The 21,421-nt window shown below is 43.6% G+C and overlaps 1 protein-coding gene and 1 long non-coding RNA gene across 2 annotated transcripts in view; both read right to left on the reverse strand.

The window, feature by feature from the left end:
• Positions 1 to 21,421, reverse strand: part of LOC132448861 (uncharacterized) — a 332,340-nt gene that overhangs the window by 160,869 nt on the left and 150,050 nt on the right. The window lies entirely within an intron of this gene.
• On the reverse strand, positions 6,963 to 8,714 carry LOC132449032 (uncharacterized). The gene is made up of 3 exons (XR_009523493.1): positions 8,300 to 8,714; positions 7,428 to 7,535; positions 6,963 to 7,336 (listed from the first exon to the last, which is right to left on the reverse strand). It is a non-coding gene; the product is annotated as an uncharacterized LOC132449032 (long non-coding RNA).

Raw genomic sequence — 21,421 nt, forward strand, 5'->3', positions numbered from 1 at the left:
GTGCAACATTATCGATACTAAAATCGCTGTCTTCATCATCTTCATCTCTTTTTTTTTCTCGCCTCCTTCAGTTGACACACAACTCTACACAGCAGCGTTGCAGTTGCTAATATAGCAATATAATAATTATTAAGTCAAGTTTCATTCAAGGTTACAAAACATTGTATAATGTATGTATTCATAGATTAATCCATAACTACCGTAATCAGAAAACATTTAGGTTATGTCCTTGACATGTCTAATTCTTTAACAGTGCATCATTCAATACGGCTAATGGTTTCACAATGAGATTAGCTCAGTGCGCTCTCTCGTGAAACTCATCTATGTACTTATTAAACAAGTGGATGAAAATATCAGAAAATCTATATTTTCTGAGGGGTAACAAAAGTTTTGGGGTGACTTCTATTTAGGTCCATGAGATAGATGCACCTGGGTGGGTTTTACTCAGCATTGGCAAATGTGATGGTTATGCAAAAAAAATGTAATGGAAGTAAGAACTGGCTGGATTTTGTGTCCTTGTTGTGGTGGTGCAGGTGTTTGTTTGTGTATGTTTTGTAAAAAAGACAAAACATTAATGAATGTAATGTGGAAAAAAAAAAGGACTGGATTGGTTGAAATATTGAGGAGCACAAAATGTTATATTTAATTTAAAAAGTAAAGGAAAACAGAGCTCTGAAGTATATGTGTGTCATCCTTTTCCTAATTTCAAGTCTTCCACACTCCCAGACTGCTTGGTCACATCCAGTATTAAAGTGTTTTAAACATCCATCCCTAAAAAGGTCTTCAAAATTAGGTGCAAGGTATTGAGATTTTGCTCTCAGAGTGCACCAGATTAATGCATGTTCAAAATCTTTGCCTCGGGGGGGGGGGGGGGGGGGGGGGGGGGGCGGACCCCGCCCCCAGGCATTTGTCCCCCCCAATGTTGAAACCATGGCTACACCTCTGGCCCCTACCACCTCCTAATGCCACTGGCCTTCAGACGAGACAGAGGATCATACAGAGATTTTAGGTCAATCTAGCACAGAAACATAACATTTTTCATTTTGTGTTTTGCAGCATTGGAGGTGGAAAAAAAACGGTTTATTTGCCATTTTATTTGCGCAAGAGGCAATCTGTTCAAGAGACTCATTGATTTGAATTAATACATTGGTCATGTTGGTCAGTTGCTCCTTCAGGTCATTAATGGATTATGTCATTTCCTCTTGGTTTTGCAGCACCGCCTCCGCCAGCACTCTTGGCGCACGGTGCACGGCAGGCACAATGGACGGCCCCCAGGAGCAGTGCATACTTCCGCAATCCACCAGTGCTCAGAGGCCAAGCCTGGTATTGCGGCTGTTTAAGCTGGCTGTGGACGGGGGTCCGTCATTTCACGTGGCCCAGAAGTAGATATCTCCGTCCACTCCAATACAAGTGGGGAACAGGATTGTGTCTCCGCAAAAAATGTCTGGATATCAATCAAAGGCTCATAATTACCTTCATGCCATGTCCTAAAAAAAAAAAAAGTTTTTTCTTTTCAAAACGCCACCTCAAGCGTTTTATTAGCCGTTATCTCGCTGGGGAAGAGGGGTGTGCAGCTGAAAGTAGTCGTAGTGAAACAAATGGCGAGCATGCAGGGCCGAGCTCTCTGAGTGGCCAACGACGTGCGTCGCGACCTAGGTCGCATTGGTCGCGACGTAGGTCGCATTGGTCGCGACGTAGGTCGCATTGGTCGCGACGTAGGTCGCTTTGGTCGCTGTGATGGTCGCTCGTCTGGCTGCCGTTTTCTCGTCTGGCTGCCGTTTTGGTCGCTGGCTGGCTCGGTCGCTCAAAGTCTATGGGCGGTCCTTAATCAGTTAATTTGCATGTTATTAACGTTTTTTTTGCGACAGTTGAAGTACCAGAAAGGGCGTAGTACAGTTTAAAATGATAAAATCGTTGGTCTATCAGTATCAATATAATGTATTAGTTGTAATTTGGGGCGTATTCAAATAATGAATTTTATATCTTATATATAGCCTATATATTTGTTTTGTTAAATGTCATTAAGCCTAATAAGGTATATTATGCACAAAGCACTTCGTTATAGAGTGATATATTAGTTGTAATTTGGGGCATATTGAAATAATGTATTTTCGAAATTATACATAGCCTATTTGTTTTGTTAAATGTCATTAAGCCTGATAAAGTATAGGTACAAAGTTCTTCGTTATAGAGTTATATAGTTTAATAAAAGTGCAACGACAAAAAGTCAATGGCACAGTGGTACAAGTGGTAGTGGCACTAGGTTGGTAATCATCACAATGGCTGTTCGATACTCATCAAGATCAGGTCTATATTTACTATTTTACTCAAACTCGTAATCGTAATCGGTCTCTTTCATTTGAACATTTTTGTATGATTTAGTACGATGGTATGATAATCATACGACGTAATGACGGGCAGCAACGCCTGGCTGGTATCGGCTGGCTAGCTGCGACGACAGGCCAGCCGCTGTCAGCCAGCCGCGCTGGCTGCCACTGGCCGCGCTGGCTGCCACTGGCCGCGCTGGCTGCCACTGGCCGCGCTGGCTGCCACTGGCCGCGCTGGCTGCCACTGGCCGCGCTGGCTGCCACTGGCCGCGCTGGCTGCCACTGGCCGCGCTGGCTGCCAGTGTAATAAAAACGTACATGCAATAATATATAGCTTAGATATTGATAGACCAATATGCCTTTTTATAATATATATAAATAAATAGGCCTTTTGGTCTATCCATCTATAATTAATTTTAAATTAACTTTGTAATACAGTGATGCGTACGAATTTGTATTGATTATATGGTATAGCCTATTGGTTTTTAAATGTCAATGACTAATAAAATATCCTATGAAGCAAGTTATAGTGTAATATAGTTCTATATAAGTGTAACAGTGTCTATCATAAAAGCCACAGTGGTGTAATTCTTGAAAAGTGTAACGGTATGAATCTTGGAAGCCACAGTGGTGTAAGTGGTAGCGATGCTAGGTTAGTAATCAAGGGGTTGTGGGTTCGAATTTATTCCCAGTCAGATAGATTATTGCTCTTTTAGTCAAACTTATTGACGAAATCGGCCTCTTTCATTTTAACATTTTAGCAGGATTTAGTACAATGTTATGATAATTATACAACGTAATGACGGGCTGCGACGCTGGCTGGTGTCGGTTGGCTGGCTGCCGCTGGCCGCTGGTCGCTGGCCGCTGCCGCTGGCTCTGGCAGGCTGACCGACTAGGTCGCGACCATAAAAGCGTCGCGACCCTTTTGGCGGCAAATAGGTCGCAACCAACCAGAGGTATGGCTGAATGAGCAACCTGTGGCAGCCAGCCATTGTCACCATGGCTGCTACCACAACCAAAAGCCTATGTTATCAGTTAACATGTCATTGAACAGAATAAATATACGTGCGTCAGTATAATAAAACGTACATTCAATAATATAGGCTATATAGCCTAGCTTAGATGTTGATAGACCAATAGGCCTTTTTATAATATATATATATAAATAAATAGGCCTTTTGGTCTATCCATCTATAATTAATTTTAAATTAACTTTGTAATACAGTGATGCGTACGAATTTGTATTGATTATATGGTATAGCCTATTGGTTTTTAAATGTCAAAAGACTAATAAAATATCCTATGAAGCAAGTTATAGTGTAATATAGTTCTATATAAGTGTAACAGTGTCTATCATAAAATCCACAGTGGTGTAATTGTGGTAGTGATGTTAGGTTAGTAATCAAGTGGTTGTGAGTTCGAATTTTTTCACTGTCAGATAGATTATTGTTATTTTGGTCAAACTTACTGACGCAATTAGCCTCTTTCATTTTAACATTTTAGCAGGATTTAGTACAATGTTATGATAATTATACGACGTAATGACGGGCTGCGACGCTGGCTGGTGTCGGTTGGCTGGCTGCGACGGCAGGCCAGCCGCTGGCCGCTGGCAACTGCCGCTGGCCGCTGGCTCTGGCAGGCTGACCGACTAGGTCGCGACCATAAAAGCGTTGCGACCCTTTTTGCGGCAAATAGGTCGCAACCAACCAGAGGTATGGCTGAATGAGCGACCTGTGGCAGCCAGCCATTGTCACCATGGCTGCTACCACAACCAAAAGCCTATGTTATCAGTTAACATCGCATTGAACAGAATAAATACACGTGCGTCAGTATAATAAAACGTACATTCAATAATATAGGCTACATAGCCTAGCTTAGATGTTGATAGACCAATAGGCCTTTTTATAATATATATATAAATAAATAGGCCTTTTGGTCTATCCATCTATAATTAATTTTAAATTAACTTTGTAATACAGTGATGCGTACGAATTTGTATTGATTATATATAGCCTATTGGATTTTAAATGTCAAAGACTAATAAAATATCCTATGAAGCAAGTTATAGTGTAATATAGTTCTATATAAGTGTAACGGTGTCTATCATAAAATCCACAGTGGTGTAATTGTTTATAAGTGTAAAGTTACGAACACACCAAACGCGTACCCGCGTATAGACGCGTATAAAATCGGCAATTTTTCCATAGGGAACCATTGGATTACGAGCGTATGAGGCGCGTACATGCGTTACATGCGTATAAGCAACATTTTACTCGCGTTAGCGGTGTATGAGGCGCGTACATATACGCGCGTACATATACGCGCGTATGCGAGGAGTTTAACTTTTTTTTTACGCTCATACGCATGACGATTAGCCGTGTTGCCCAATCAGCGTTGAGCTTGACCCGACGTCACTGGCAGAGAGACGGAGAGGACAGAACCGAAATGGAGGACCAAAACCTCATCATCGCTGTGTGCAGCCATAGACATCATATAGGTAGACGCCGCCTCCACTGCTTCAGCCCGTTGCCTCGGCGAAACGCGTCGCCGCCATATTGTTACGGGAGCTCTCTGAAGCCAGAGGTCTGTCAGACGTGTCAAACAAGCGCAAGTTGCCAGGAGCTGCGGTTTATCTGGATAAAAATCACAATAACCTTTTACATTTCGCAACCAATTTCATGGAGTATTCAAGGGTTTATGCTCTACGTGAAGTGTGTGAAAAAGATTTGCCTCTACGTTACTTTGAATCTCGCTAGTTAAATCGCCAGTCATACATGTGCATGGGTCTATGATAAACGCTCACTTTTCTTGCACAGCCCGTGCACTTTGAAAATACTGAGAAGATCTATAAACTATCGAAATAGTGCTTCTTTAGTTACTACGTATTGACCATCATTAAGAGAAAGAGCATTCATCAAATAGTGAGAAACTGGCAGTCAGTGTGTTTTTCATAGTTTAATAGTTCCTTTTCAAGTATGTGCATTAAGAAACCTTGAACAGTGCAATTGGCAATACACATTTATTTCACAAATCAACATTACCAAAAAAAGCTATATATTTCTATAGCAGTAAAAATATACACATCTCAATATATACATACACATCTCAATGGTTGAAGTGAATATAAATAACATAGCATATATATAATACAATATGATATAATGACTCAGTATAATGTGCAATGGAATAACATATATATGATGTCGCTAGTGTTTACATGTGGTCGATAGTGTTTAAATGTGGTCGATAGTGTGTAGGTGTGGGCGAGAGTGTTTAAATGTGGTCGATAGTGTTTACATGTGGTCGATAGGGTTTACATGTGGTCCATGGTGTTTAAATATGGTCGATAGTGTTTAAATGTGGTCGATAGTGTTTACATGTGGTCGATATTGTTTAAATGTGATCGACAGTGTTTAAATATGGTCGATAGTGTTTAAATATGTTCTTTTCACTCACTCTCCACCTCATCCCTAACTCTCCACCTCAAGCTGGTGTGTAGTGAGCGTTCTGGCACCGATTGGCTGCCGTGCATCACCCAAGTGGGTGCTACATATTGGTGGTGGTTAGTGAGGTCCCCCCTTCACTTTAGGCGTCTTTGAGTGTTATTAATTATTATTATTCTTCATGTTTAACCTCTGTTTTCCTTTTATTCCTAGTCTGTTTTGCATAGTTTTGAATTTGACTATATGCTCTGTAAGGTGACCTTGGGTGTCTTGAAAGGCGCCTCTAAATTAAATGTATTATTATTATTATTATTATGATATATATAATATGTGAAACAATATAATATAATATATTTTAAGTATAGGTATATATTCATATTATATTATATATATATATATATATATATATATATATATATATATATATATATATATATATATATATTTGTACATTTGTACAATTTGACATAATATACAATCATGCTCATAACATTTTCACATCTATGCAGTGCAATTGACACAATATATAATTTCACACAATATATGATATAATATAATAATTGAATCTAGGCTAGAACCCTTTAAAAAGTATTGTCTTGCTGAGCTTTTTTCGACTGTTGCCAGTCTGTAATTGCAGCGTGCTCAGTTTGCAATGTGGTGCAGCCTGATCTTGTGAAATACAGACACAACCAAGGACAACAGTGCAAAGTGGTGGTTTTCAATGCCAAATTGTGTGTCCTGAATGTGCTCCTTGAGGAGAAACACATCATCTGTCCAGATGTCAGCCCGGACAAACTGCTTGACCACAGACACACTGACAGCTTGCCCTGATGCAGGCTGGCGAATGAACCGCTCTGCTGGAAGATCTGAAATGCAGATAGCACAGAGTAATTAGTAAGTGACTGAAAGAGTATGAATGTCATTATGAAAACACCAATAGGCTAATGTGTTTATTTCCAGGCAAGGCCATATGAATGCAAATATGTAATCTTGTCGTGGCTGTAGACAAAAGCCAACAATCATTGTCTTAATAGCTCTAGCTTAAAGATGCACAAAAGCCAGGAACCATGACTGATTGCTCTAAACAGGTGCCCATAAACACCTGCCAACAAAGGTACCTGGCTATTGTGTGTCTTGAAGCTAGAGCTATCAGACTATGATTGTTGGCTTTTGTCTGCCAGATGCTATTCAAACTATGAATGGGGGCATATTACAGACGTTGTCAGGTATTTGGAGTTTAAGTTTGATATATGAAATTCAGACAAGCCAAGCATTTGAACACATTATTGCAGTTGTATTTCTTTGGTTACAGCCCTAAGATATACATGACATTCAAAGTTTAATTTCAATGTTACCTGAGTATAAGTCAAGCCTCTCTTGCAGCTCTTCATTTATGAGGTTCTTCCCCCTGAGGTCCTCCAGAAGACAACGCACTGTTTTCTTCGCCCTCCGCTCTCGGGCCTTTGAGTTCCTCATCTCTTTCTCAAGACTCTCCACCCTAGCCAGGGCTTCATTGAGTCTAGTCTTGAGAAGAGTGGGAGATGGAGGCAATGCATAAGTGTGTTCCTAGTAAAAAAGGACAAAACAGTAGTGAGTAATGTTTATGATGCCATGATGCTCACTGCTGTTTTGGGGCATAGCTAGTGTAAATACTCACAAGGTAGGTAGGTGAAGGTTCAGTGACTTGTAATGATTGTAAAGAACAGTCAATTACAAGGCTCGCTTCAGCCTTCCTTGAGGCTTGTGTAGTCCTGGCTGCCACTTTCTAAGGCTACGTTTACACGATGACGGTCTGAACAGAAGACGCAAAAGTGGCGTTGCGTCTTCACTTTTTATTCCGCGTTTAGACGAGCGTTTTCGGAAGGAAATCTGCATGCATACGGTGACGCAAAAGTGTGTGGAATTCGATTGGGTATGCATGCCAGGCTGCTAGGTGGTGCTGTGATAGACTATCACACAACACCGCCATGTCTGAGCGCATGCGTAGAATCTTCCTTCTCTTATCCGTGCCGCAAAAACCAAAAAGATCCTTCTATGTTCAGTAATACTATCTGTAAATATCCTGTACATTTCGTGGAAATACTCCTGTATGCTTGTTAGAGCTGCCAGAGCAGCTTGAAGGTCCGACGCATGGAAATAATCTGACATGTTTGTTTATTTCCTTGTACTGGCACATGTATGTGACGTAAACGCATACGCGACGTGAGCAGATCTGAGCAGTGTTTTGCGTCTTGGCAGTTTAGACGGAAACGCTACGGCGGAGCGTTTTCAACTTTTCCACTCTGGTGGGTGGTTTCAGATGTATGCGTTTTCATGCCCCAAAAACGCCGTCACCGTCTAAACGAAAGGCACTTCCGATAAAATATTTTGTCGTTTTCACCCGCAAGCGTCCTCGTGTAAACGGGGCCTAAAACAGAAGAACAAAATACTTGAACAGGTGTATCTCATTCTCAATCATTCCAAATGAACACACACACACACACACACACACAATAAAACCATTTTCAGCAAGCTTAGTGATGCACTTACTCTTTTGAGATGTGTTGGGAAACTGAACACAGATGGTTTAGTTCCATCCCTGAGCCTGACATTTTGGCCTGTCCGGTCATAATCCTCCGGCTGAAAGTGCTGGCTACAGAGCATTGACCTCTCATTGGCAGAAAAGTCTTCCCTTTTCACAGCCACTTCCCACTGTCTCCTCAACTGCTTCTCTTTGGGAAACCTTAAAATTGCGAGAAAGGTTAGCTAGCCAGTCAGTCAGATTCATAATACAGATGTATCTTTAAAAAACAACAACATTTAAATAGAAATAACGTTTAAAACGTCAATTTCGGCCGGCGACTGACTGCAGGTGCATCTCACAGGTGCATGTAGAGTATCGTGACATTTTTTCCGTAGTTTCATTCATTACGTGACACCTTCATATATTGTAGAACCATTACATATACAGTGGCATGTTTTGAGCATTTTTTTGTTTTAATATAGTCTCTTTTTTAAATACATCACAGAGATGTATTTAAAATGGCGAAATGGTGCTGCTCTGCTGGCGACATGGAGAAGGGCTCTTGCTGCAACTCATTTGTTTGTTCGTCTACTCGTTTGTCGTGGCGTCCTTTAAGTCCGTGTTCTATGTCTTCCATGTGTGGACTAAGTGTGCAAACTCGTTGGACATAATTGGTGCTGTGAACTGTGTGCTACGTGTGGGCAAACTAAACTGGAGAAGATCAGAGCTTGTGTTGAGCATGGCTAATCCTGTCGGGCCAAGTCGTCCGGTGTTTAGCAGACGGGTCCATCAACAGCGGCCTGCAAAACTACAGCTGGGCAGAGCTGCTAGCACTGCGGGACAGTGGAGTACTACCGTCACCTGCACTGCTGCAGGAGGTTCCGGGAGAGCTACAACGCCTTGGACCGGGCCACCCGCGGGGCAGCAAGGCCAGGAAACGGGGTAAAAGAGGCGGCGTTAGACATCGCATCAGGGGAGCCACCAAGCTACTGTTACGTATTTTAAGAATCTAAGCTACCCACACATAGACCCAATGAAACAGGACCAAACATATAAGCCGTAAATACCATACATAGCCACAAGGGGAGCAAGACCTTACTGAAGGCTGTAATAAATACTTTAGCCACAGAAGGCAGCATCACAGACCAGGCGAGAAACCCGAGAGTCATCTCACATCGGCTCCCCCTACTACTTCCGGACCGCGCTGATCAGATCATAACAGCCTACAGACCCACATTGACTTCAGAAACTCTCGGCAGCCCATACGGATAGGGTTAAATAAGTTGGTCAGCTGGGAGTCGCTCAGCACGTGTTTAGAATACATCTTCAATCTCCTTTTGCTTCATAGTCATAGTTTACCATACCGAAATACTTTACCAAATAAAATAACTGTTAAAAGCTATCCTTTGGATTTTGAACCTTTCCTTGAAGAAATACGTAATAATTGGTGACCTCTGACGTTCTTGGAAGTTCTAAGGACCAAGACTCGAACCACCAACCACCGAGACGCATAACAAGCTCTTCGCAGGCCATTCAAGAATGAGGTAAGCAGAGCCCATTGTCTTAAAGATTGAATCTGCAATAGAATTAGTTATAGAAACGTTTAGGTGAAGAGCTTGTTGTACGTCCGTCTGGTCTCGAGGCTCCGTGGTCTTGGCCCGGATTGAAATTCATACAGCCGGTTAGATAAACGGCCTCGGATACGCTAACAGATTGAAATTAAATAACGAACTCACGAAGCAAAGGGCTAGGAGTGTATTTTATATGGTTTCGTAGATAGACATTATCCGATCCCGTCTAGATTCTAATGTTTGTACCGCGTGGGAGAAATAATACCTGTGGTTTTTGTGTTGTGTGAAGAATGTACGGATGTTAAGCCTGTACAAAAGATATTTATAACCGACCAGAAAACGTTTTTGAACCATTACGGTGGGGTAAAAAAGGTCAAATATTAACGTTAATCTAGCTTACTTGCATAAAACCGGTGGCGTAGCTTTGTTTGCTGTGGAGTTTGAATGGGTTTGATTCCTCCAGGCCCGGTCCATTGAAAAGTTTGTATAGTATATAACGCAGCCGTAGAGGCACACATGCACAGTTTTTAACCCATCTGTTTTGAGTGCTTCGCTAACCCGCTGTGGGGACAAACTTGCAGGAATCTCATACTTCTTATAGAGATCGAATACAGTGCGTTTGGCCATTGCTACCTAGGTCAAAAATAGTTTGTTTCTACAGTGTTTTGGATGTACCACGTGGTGTACGATTTAAAGGGACGGCGCGTCTTGGAAACGTGCGTTTCCTTTGTTCATACCTTCACAGTCTTTATAGTCAGAGCCCTCTTTTGAAACAACCGCCATTGCTCAAAAGCAACAGGGGGGCTCAAACTACAGTGTTACATCCTCTCTCTCTCTCTCTCTCTCTCTCTCTCTCTATAGCCCCCTCTCTCTCTCCCTCCCCCTCTCCCTCTCTCCCCCGCCCCCTCTCTCTCTCTCCCTCCTCCTCTCCCTCTCCCTCCCTTTCTCTCCCCCTCCCTCTCTCTCTCTCTCTCTCTCCCTCTTCCTCCCTTTCTCTCTCATCCACTCACTCACTCACTTTTATACTCACTCACTCACTCTCTCTCTCTTCTGCAAGTCGGTAGGGAATGAATGGTCAGTCTTTTGTTAAGACTGCATGACCTCTGACCTGGACAATAGCAGATCTCTCTCCCTCCCCCTCTCCCTCTTCCTCCCTTTCTCTCCCCCTCCCCCTCTCTCTCTCATCCACTCACTCACTCACTTTGACACTCACTCACTCACTCACTCACTTTTATAATCACTCACTCGCACACTCACTTTTATACTCACTCACTCTCTCTCTCTCCTGCAAGTCGGTAGGGGATGAATGGTCAGTCTTTTGTTAAGACTGCATGACCTCTGACCTGGACAATAGCAGATCTCTCTCTCTCTCTCTCTCTCTCTCTCTCTCTCTCTCTCCTGCAAGTCAGTAGGGGATGTATGGTCAGTCTTTTGTTAAGACTGCATGACCTCTGATCTGGGCAAAAGCAGATCTCTCTCTCTCGGCGCCGGTGCCATCTTGTGGCCTGGTTGCGCAGTCCGGTAGGACTGGAACAACTCGAATAGTTGTTGTACTTTTTCTCCCATACCCTAGAAAACTCCTTTTGATAACCCCATCCTTTTGTCCCAATCTCTGTCTCTCCTATCGTAAACTCACCCCCCTACCCACCCTCTTGTCTCTGTCTCTCCATATCCAGTCGTAAACTCCTTTGATAACCCCAACCCTTTTGTCTCTGTCTCTACTGATCCGGCCGTAAACTCCTTTTGATAACCCCATCCTTTTGTCCCAATCTCTGTCTCTCCTATCGTAAACTCACCCCCCTCCCCACCCTTTTGTCTCTGTCTCTCCAGATCCAGTCGTAAACTCCTTTGATAACCCCAACCATCTTGTCTCTGTCTCCGTCTCTGTGGGTAGAAATATGTTCTCTCTCCATAAATATATTCCCTTAAAGATCCATCTGTTTCAAATGATAACAATGTTTTGGTAGCTACTTATTCAGCCAATGGTGCAAGTATAATTGTCACATTTCACTAGTCAATAGCTGGAAGTATTACCATTGTATATTTCATTCCAATATTTGAGGTATTTAGTTTGATTTTGATTTAAATATCAATATCTAGTTCATAACTACCTTTTCCGCACGCTCCTTAAGTGCCATCATCCTCATCCTCTACGAATCAACAAATCCATAGCAATAAGTTGAAAACCATCGGTAAAGCAATAGTTTTTGACACATAATATTTTGGCTATAGTTTTGTAACTAATAGAATTCAACATCTATGGGAGAACAATATTTATGCATACATGTGATAAATCTGTAAATCCACTTTGTTTGTACAGACATATTACTTTTGGGCAACCAGGAAGGTTGTTCCCAATTTCAATATGGGATATTGAAAAGTAATTAACGTTGTACAATCTTGTAACTCTCAATTCCTCGCTCTTTCTCTCTGTCTGCCTGCCTGTCTAAAAGTAGGCCCTCCCTCACCCCTTAAATTCCTTCCCCATCCTTTAGTCGCTGTCTCCCACCCCCCCTCATAAAGACCCCCCCCCCCCCTTCCCCAGAGAATAGAATGAACCCCCACCCAGCACAGAGACATAGTGTATTGAGAACACAAATTGCGGTTAAGTGGTAGCCTTATGCTATAAGGTACCACAGTTTTCAGCCGGACAGATAGAACTCTGAGAAGTTTCTGTAGTCGGCTGATACATGTGTAGTTTACCCAGCCGCCAGATTTGTAGTTCTTGATAGTGAATCCAACCTCCCCTCCCTCCGATCCCCCTTCATGGATCTCCTCCTCGTCTCTTCCTCCCGCCTGAACCTCCTCGTAAAGACCAACCCCCACCCCTCCCACGACACCTCTCTCTCTCTCTGTCGCTATTTTTAACAACGATAACTTCTATTTGTAGTTACCCTTATCATCCAAGGATCTCATAGTGCTATCTGTGTACATATAAATGTACACACAACGCAGAAACAGAGTGCATTGAGAACACAAATTGCGGTTAAGTAGTAGCCTTATGTTATAAGGTACCACAGTTTTCAGCCGGACAGATAGAACTCGGAGAAGTTTCTGTAGTCGGCTGATACGCATGCAGTTTGCACCGCAGCCATATTTGTAGTTCTTGGTAGTACCCCTACTCGTTAACACGAGATTATTCCCAATTACATCTCAACATCTCCAAATGTACTACAAGAATATAACTATTATAAGTCCCAACTAGACGACCCCCAGCTTTCCAAGTAGCCGATCTACTGTTTTCCCCTCATCCAGCTCAAGAATCCCCTTAATTGTCTGCCCCACCAGACGAGACCAAATTTGCCTTGCAACAATAGGATCACACAGCCCTGCAACTTAAAGAGGAACACACCTAGGCTGTACCTTCAAACGCTCTCTACCACCTTATTTACATTGCTTAAAGAAGGAGACTAAACCCCTTCCTATTGTCAGTTAAATTGAAGTCTTATCTCATTGTTCTTTCTCCCCCTTACCCCCTCCCACCCCTAACATCTGGTAATATGCTAGAACCAAAATGTAAATTTAGTTAAGTGTTTGTATATTTGAGGGTCTGTGTGTCTTGGTACTGAAATACAGGGAACCAGTCCCTAGTTGATATGATATAAGCAAAACACGCAAATATTTGTGCAGGTTGTAATCAATGTTTATTGATTCACCAACATTAATAGTTTAAACGATCTATAAATGTCTTGCATTTGTACTAAATTTGTTCTCTTTTCTCGTCAGGCCTTTGCAACCTGAGCAGTAATGGATGCCCGACATTAATCATTTTAATCATTAACATTACTACAAATATTCTCTTTTCTAATCAAGGAGTGGCAACACAACGATCAGTTGCCCACGATCATCATTTTACTTCTGTGCATTAAAATCTTTATTCTCTTTTCTCTTTAGGAGGTGGCAACACAAGCTGCTAAGCCCTTCTGTCTATTAAACATGCGTTTTGTGTAGCAAGACAGGTAGAGAACCAGGCTGGTTCAAATAGACATGGGGTTCAACTGCTAGAATAATATGTCTAATTAATAAATGGTGCACATGGTTTTAAACGGTGCCCAAGGAAAGAATTAGCTCAACTGCTACAATACGTTTTTTGTGACTATTAAAGGTACATGGGTTAAATTCTACTATGATCAGCTACTACATACAAATAAACTGAATAACACTGCATGTGTGTTCAAAGGTCAACTATTGCTTCCATTGAAGCGATTGCAATAGATATAATATTTAACCACCAATATGCATGCAATATCTTGTATTCAACAATTAGGAAAGCCGGATTCCAGAACCGAAAGAAGTCCTACAAAAGGACACCAACCCAGGGGTCTTACATCAAACCAGATCCCTGTACGACAGTCACACGGTGATCTTAAGATAGGAATAATTATCTAAACTCCGCATCATGAACGGTTAGCCTTTAAAGTTGTCCATAGCGTGCATACCGCTCGTCCACAGAAGTCCGGGGTTATCCAGGCCTGGGGATTCTTATTAGAAGAGTTCTGGGATAACCTCCAATAGAGGAGTCCCCCCCAATAGAGGATCCTGAGGACAAGCGGTAGAAATGCATAGTTCAACAGACCTGACGAGGTCCAAAATACCAAAATAGGAAAGAATAAAATATATATTTCATTACAGACTATGAAAATAACAATATTTTAATTAAAGTCTTCACGTAATCTATGATTAATAATTGACAATATTTACAATTAAATAATAAGTAATAATCCATAATTCATCCTAATTTTAATTAACAAAATACGTGTTACGTTTTTTCATTACATGACAAAATACTCGATTATTACAATATATCACAACCAGTTTAATGGTCAACCAAAACGCACAGCCGTACGTAACCCCGACTGTTCCCAACTGACAACGTTCCGGTAACAACAGAAGTATGATGCCTAATATTGAAATGCAGATTTTTAATATTAAGATATTTTGATAATGTTCAAATTTAAGTTTGGTATGTTTGTATTTTCCCATGTGGTCTTGTCACCCTGTTATTCTGCAGGGTCTTTCAAAATCCTTTGAGGTTAGTGGAAATCAGTTCTCACTCTGTTCCTTTGTTATCTTGTGTTGGTTTGGGCCTGTTATCCTTGATCCCCAGAGAAGCGCAGAGACGCAAGAGATAAGGAACGGCCAACCCCATATTTATGACATCTTAAGGAATGATGACTGAGATGAGACCTCTCTTCATCCCATGGGCCCACCACCTGTGGGAAGACCCGTTGGGGTCGGGTGCGCAGCCACATGGGTGGCAGCGAAGGTCAGGGGTCTCGACGGACCAGACCCGGGCGGCAGAAGCTGGCTCTGGGGACGTGGAACGTCACCTCGCTGTGGGGAAAGGAACCGGAGCTTGTGAGGGAGGTGGAGCGCTATCAGTTAGATCTGGTGGGGCTTACCTCCACGCACAGTCTCAGCTCTGGTACCGTACTCCTGGATAAGGGTTGGACTCTATTCTTCTCCGGAGTTGCCAAGGGCGTGAGGCGCCGGGCGGGTGTGGGGATACTCATAAATCCCCGGCTGAGCGCCGCGGTGTTGGAGTTTACCCCGGTAGACGAGAGGGTCGCCTCCCTGCGCCTAAGGGTTGTAGGGGGGAAAACTCTGACTGTTGTTTGTGCGTATGCACCAAACAGCAGCTCAGAGTACTCGGCCTTCTTGGAGACCCTGAATGGAGTCCTGTATGGGGCTCCAGTAGGGGACTCCGTAGTTCTGCTGGGAGACTTCAACGCCCACGTGGGCAACGATGAAGACACCTGGAGAGGCGTGGTGGGGAGGAACGGCCTCCCTGATCTAAACCCGAGCGGTCGTTTGTTATTGGACTTCTGTGCTAGTCATGGATTATCCATAACAAACACCATGTTCGAACATAAGGGTGCTCATAAGTGTACCTGGTACCAGAGTACCCTAGGCCGAAGATCGATGATCGATTTCGTGATCGTGTCATCTGATCTGAGGCCGCATGTTTTGGACACTCGGGTAAAGAGAGGGGCGGAACTGTCAACCGACCACCATCTGGTTGTGAGTTGGATCAGGGAATGGGGGAAATTTCCGGATAGACCTGGTAAGCCCAAACGAGTAGTGCGGGTGAACTGGGAACGTCTGGAGGAGGCCCCCGTCCTAGGTATCTTCAACTCACACCTCCGGCGGAGCTTTTCTGGCATTCCTGTGGAGGTTGGGGGCATTGAGCCGGAGTGGGCGGTGTTCAAAGCCTCCATTGCTGAAGCTGCGGTGGCTAGCTGTGGCCTCAGGGTCTTAGGCTCCTCAAGGGGCGGTAACCCTCGGACACCGTGGTGGACTACGGTGGTCAGGGAAGCCGTCCGACTGAAGAAGGAGGCCTTCCGGGATATGATATCCTGGAGGACTCCTGACTCGGTTGCAGGGTACCGACAGGCTCGAAGGGCTGCAGCGGCTGCCGTGTCGGAGGCTAAGCAGCGGGTGTGGGAGAAGTTCGAAGAGGCCATGGAGAAGGACTTTCGGTCGGCACCAAAGTGTTTCTGGAAGACTATCCGGCACCTCAGGAGGGGGAAACGGGGAACCATCCAAGCTGTGTACAGTAAGGATGGGACTCTGTTGACCTCAACTGAGGAGGTCGTCGGACGTTGGAAGGAACACTTTGAGGAACTCCTGAATCCGAATAACACGCCCTCTATGTTGGAGGCAGAGCTCGAGGTTGATGGTGTGTCGTCGTCAATTTCCCTGGTGGAGGTCACTGAGGTAGTCAAACATCTCCGCAGTGGCAAAGCCCCAGGGATTGATGAGATCCAGCCAGAAATGCTAAAGGCTCTGGGTGTTGAGGGGCTGTCATGGTTGACACGCCTATTCAACATCGCGTGGGAGTCGGGTACAGTGCCAAAGGAGTGGCAAACCGGGGTGGTGGTTCCCCTGTTCAAAAAGGGGGACCAGAGAGTGTGTGCCAATTACCGGGGTATCACACTTCTCAGCCTCCCTGGTAAAGTCTACTCCAAGGTGCTGGAAAGGAGGGTTCGGCCGATCGTCGAACCTCAGATTGAAGAGGAACAATGCGGTTTTCGCCCCGGACGTGGAACTACGGACCAGCTCTTCACTCTCGCAAGGATCCTGGAGGGGGCCTGGGAGTATGCCCATCCGGTCTACATGTGTTTTGTGGATCTGGAGAAGGCGTATGACCGGGTCCCCCGGGAGAAACTGTGGGAGGTGCTGCGGGAGTATGGGGTAAGGGGGTCTATCCTCAGGGCCATCCAATCTTTGTACTCCCAAAGCGAGAGCTGTGTTCGTGTTCTCGGCAGCCAGTCAGTTTCGTTCTCAGTGGGTGCTGGTCTCCGCCAGGGCTGCGCCTTGTCACCAATCCTGTTTGTGATATACATGGACAGGATATCGAGGCGTAGTCGTGGTGGGGAGGGGTTGCAGTTCGGTGGTCTGAGGATCTCGTCACTGCTTTTTGCAGATGATGTGGTCCTCATTGGATCATCGGCCTGTGACCTTCAGCACTCACTGGATCGGCTGGCGGCCGAGTGTGAAGCGGCTGGGATGAGGATCAGCACCGCTAAATCTGAGGCCATGACTCTTAGCAGGAAACCGGTGGATTGCTTACTCCGGGTAGGAAATGAGTCCTTAGCCCAAGTGAAGGAGTTCAAGTACCTCGGGGTCTTGTTCGCGAGTGAGGGTACTATGGAGCGTGAGATTGGCCGGAGAATCGGAGCAGCGGGGGCGGTATTGCGTTCGCTTTACCGCACCGTTGTAACGAAAAGAGAGCTGAGCCGCAAGGCAAAGCTCTCGATCTACCGGTCGATCTTCGTTCCTATCCTCACCTATGGTCATGAGGGCTGGGTGATGACCGAAAGGACGAGATCGCGGGTACAAGCGGCCGAGATGAGTTTTCTCAGAAGGGTGGCTGGCGTCTCCCTTAGGGATAGGGTGAGAAGCTCAGCCATCAGTGAGGAACTCGGATTAGAGCCGCTGCTCCTTTACTTAGAAAGGAGTCAGCTGAGGTGGTTCGGGCATCTGGTAAGGATGCCCACTGGGCGCCTTCCTTGGGAGGTGTTTCAGGCACGTCCAGTGGGGAGGAGACCTCGGGGAAGACCCAGGACTAGGTGGAGAGATTATATCTCAACACTGGCCTGGGAACGCCTCGGGATCCCCCCGTCAGAGCTGGTCAATGTGGCCCGGGAAAGGGAAGTCTGGGGCCCCCTGCTTGAGCTGCTCCCCCCGCGACCCGACCCCGGATAAGCGGATGACGATGAGGATGAGGAGGAGGACTGAGATGACCATATGGTTAACAAAGGCTTTTTGTTTGTTGTGAGGCAGCTGCCCTCAGCAACACTTTTGAAGGTGTAAGAACCCCTGGCCACTCAGCGGACCTTTCTGCAGACCCTTTAGAAAATGAAGGGCTCCGCAGGAAGAAATCCCATCTGAGGTCTCAAATTGTTGAATAATATGCTTATTTTTAGGTCTGTTGATGCATGTTATGATTAATCCTTGTTCGTGCTTTTCTTAAGAATGTGTATATAGACATAAGAATAAAATGAAAATAAAAATCAGTAAAAATATAAAATGAAAACAAATGGTGGATTCATATACCATGTGTGAATGTCATCTTGTGTGTGTCAGAGCCACCAAAATAATGGAGGTTACTCGACTGTTACATACACAAGGGGATATTGAAAGCATACCACATATAAAACTAAGATAATTAGAAAATGGTTCATTATAATTAACTTTCAATAACATTTGCTTCTCCCAATAACTTCTGAATTTTTCTTTTTAGGTTCAAGTTTTGTTTTGTTTTAAAATATCACCCTATAAGGCAACTGTTGGAACCAGATACGGTTACAAAGAAGTGATATTGAACATACAAATTTTAACATTGTAATTTCCCTTTATTCATCTTTTTGGGTTTATAAGATAGGAAAGGGATTAGCAATACATCTGCTCGCCAGGGACAATATAGGCTCAATTTAGATTCAGAAGTAGTGGGTTAACCTTTCAAATACCACTGCTACTGCTGTAAAGCTTTGTTACAACGTCAGCGTCTCATAGTCTGATATTTTTTACTCTGATAAGTTACGGCACACAGGTATACTGACTCATGGAACACTTACGGTTTACTGCATTTAACAACAGCGTGGTCTCAGGACGGCTGCATAAACCCACAACTATCGACCTTTTGGTTTTGTATGTACTGGTCTTCATTTATCTTCATAATGAATTGGTTAAGATGATTAAGGAAGGGAACTTCAACTTGGTTGCACTACACCGTTGGTAGGATTGGTTAATTTTAATGCGCATGGCTGAAGCAATGCGCAAGGAGGGATGTAGTGTGAATATTAAATCAAGGTTGAAGGTTGAAATCGGCTCAGAATAAGGAATGGGTCACTCAAAACAAAAATTTAAAATCCGTACAAGCACTAAATAGATCAATTATAATACAAACATATTTGAAACGCATACAATTTTCAGGTCCAATGTTTCCAGAAGCAAGATGAGTACCGTATATCACTGACACAGCTAACTTTGCACGTAATGCTTACAGTTAGATTCATGCTTACACTTAAATTTCTAGGATCCCATAATGGACTTCCATTAGAACAATTAAAAATAGAATTATAGGAAATATGTTTTTTGAACAACTAACTACTGTACATGAGTTTGTATTTCTACAATAGAAACAAAAGTTCCAGAACCAGATGCAGACAAACCTGGAGCCTATAAACTACGTCCGCCGAGCAAGGAGTAACAGTCACATGAGGAAATCAAATAACGGCAGGATTTGAATCGGTTCTGTTTTGGTTGTCCACCATATAAAAAAAAAAAAAAAAAAGTATATATATTGTTTGGATAAATTACATGTATCATAATCAGCAACAGTTCGTTCAGTTTACCAGATAAAGTTAAAAGGAACATATATAGATATGGATATGTTATTGACAGAGCAAGGAGGGGTAAATGTGATGATAGGCACAACATGTTGTACTTTTATCCCCAATAGCACAGCGCCGGTTGGGTTGGTGGCCAGGGCGATGGCATGATTACAATCCCTCAGGTTAGAATTGGCAGAGAACTCCGGCATTAATGACCCTTTCACAGGATGGATGGAGAATATGTTTGGGGGGTGAAAGGGCATGATCCAGTAAGTGCCCGTCGCGGGAATAAATGCAGAGACCGTGTTAATTGTCAACGGCTGCCGTTGTATTCCCTGTGCACGAGGGCTACTGCATCTGCTGATCACCACAGCAGTGGGCGCTACAGAAGCGGCAAGTGCCATTCAGGCTTACATGGGGATCAGATATGATCCGATGAAAGTGAACGATACATCACCTGAGGGGCCCGACCCTATCCAGCTGTAATATGTAGAATAGTCAACACCTATACTATTCTAGTAGAAGCGCCTGTATATAAGATGATCAATATCCCGGATTTACTTAAATAACAAATTTTAAAACAACCATACTAGACTATGTTTGTTATTATATAGTATTGTTTGGTTGCGAGTGCAACCCGTTATTTCTGAATCGCTGCATTGATAATGGTACTGTTGATCTTCCTTGAGACGGTTGTTTTACAGACCACCTGTTACGACGACGACGGAGAACCTGTTTGGAGGCTCCCATGATGTAGGAGTAACCTCTCTGAGTTGAGCCCTTGACAAGGAGGGACGAGTCTTGGGTTCATGAATTACAGGCCCGACGGCGACAGAAAAAATAAAAATAAAAACAATGACTACGATAATAACAATGCCCAAACCACCCACATGAACCGGCGCACCAATACACGAAGATCACCTAAACCCCCCAAATCCATGCCCAAACCACCCACATGAACCGGCGCACCAATACACGAAGATCACCTGAACCCCCCAAATCCATGCTTGCCTATCAATCATTTTGAAATTTTAAAATTGTATTATGAACACCAATTTTTACTTAACTTTTGAACATGTTGAACATTTTATGACCTTGTAGCACATAACTGAAGGATATTAGCTTAGGATTTCTATGGATACCATTGTTTGTGTGCTGTTTGGCCATGTGATTGTATGATAACAAGATATATGTTCATTGTTGTGTTGTTTAATAATGACCTGTATTTCCAATGAGACCCACAATGTGAATACCGTTCCAGTATTATCGGGAACGCGTTGTGGTTTTTCTCTATTTCGATAGAGTTGTTTCCACAGCGGTTGATGGTGTTGATGATTGATCCTACTTTGAATATGTTTTCGGTGTGGTAAATGGTGTTTAGGATTTAAAATATTATTGTATGGTCATCTGAGATGACCAAGGAGGGACTGTTACGTATTTTAAGAATCTAAGCTACCCACACATAGACCCAATGAAACAGGACCAAACATATAAGCCGTAAATACCATACATAGCCACAAGGGGAGCAAGACCTTACTGAAGGCTGTAATAAATACTTTAGCCACAGAAGGCAGCATCACAGACCAGGCGAGAAACCCGAGAGTCATCTCACATCGGCTCCCCCTACTACTTCCGGACCGCGCTGATCAGATCATAACAGCCTACAGACCCACATTGACTTCAGAAACTCTCGGCAGCCCATACGGATAGGGTTAAATAAGTTGGTCAGCTGGGAGTC

Source organism: Gadus macrocephalus, chromosome 20 (genome assembly GCF_031168955.1).
Source record: "Gadus macrocephalus chromosome 20, ASM3116895v1".
Classification (NCBI taxonomy): Eukaryota; Metazoa; Chordata; class Actinopteri; order Gadiformes; family Gadidae; genus Gadus; species Gadus macrocephalus.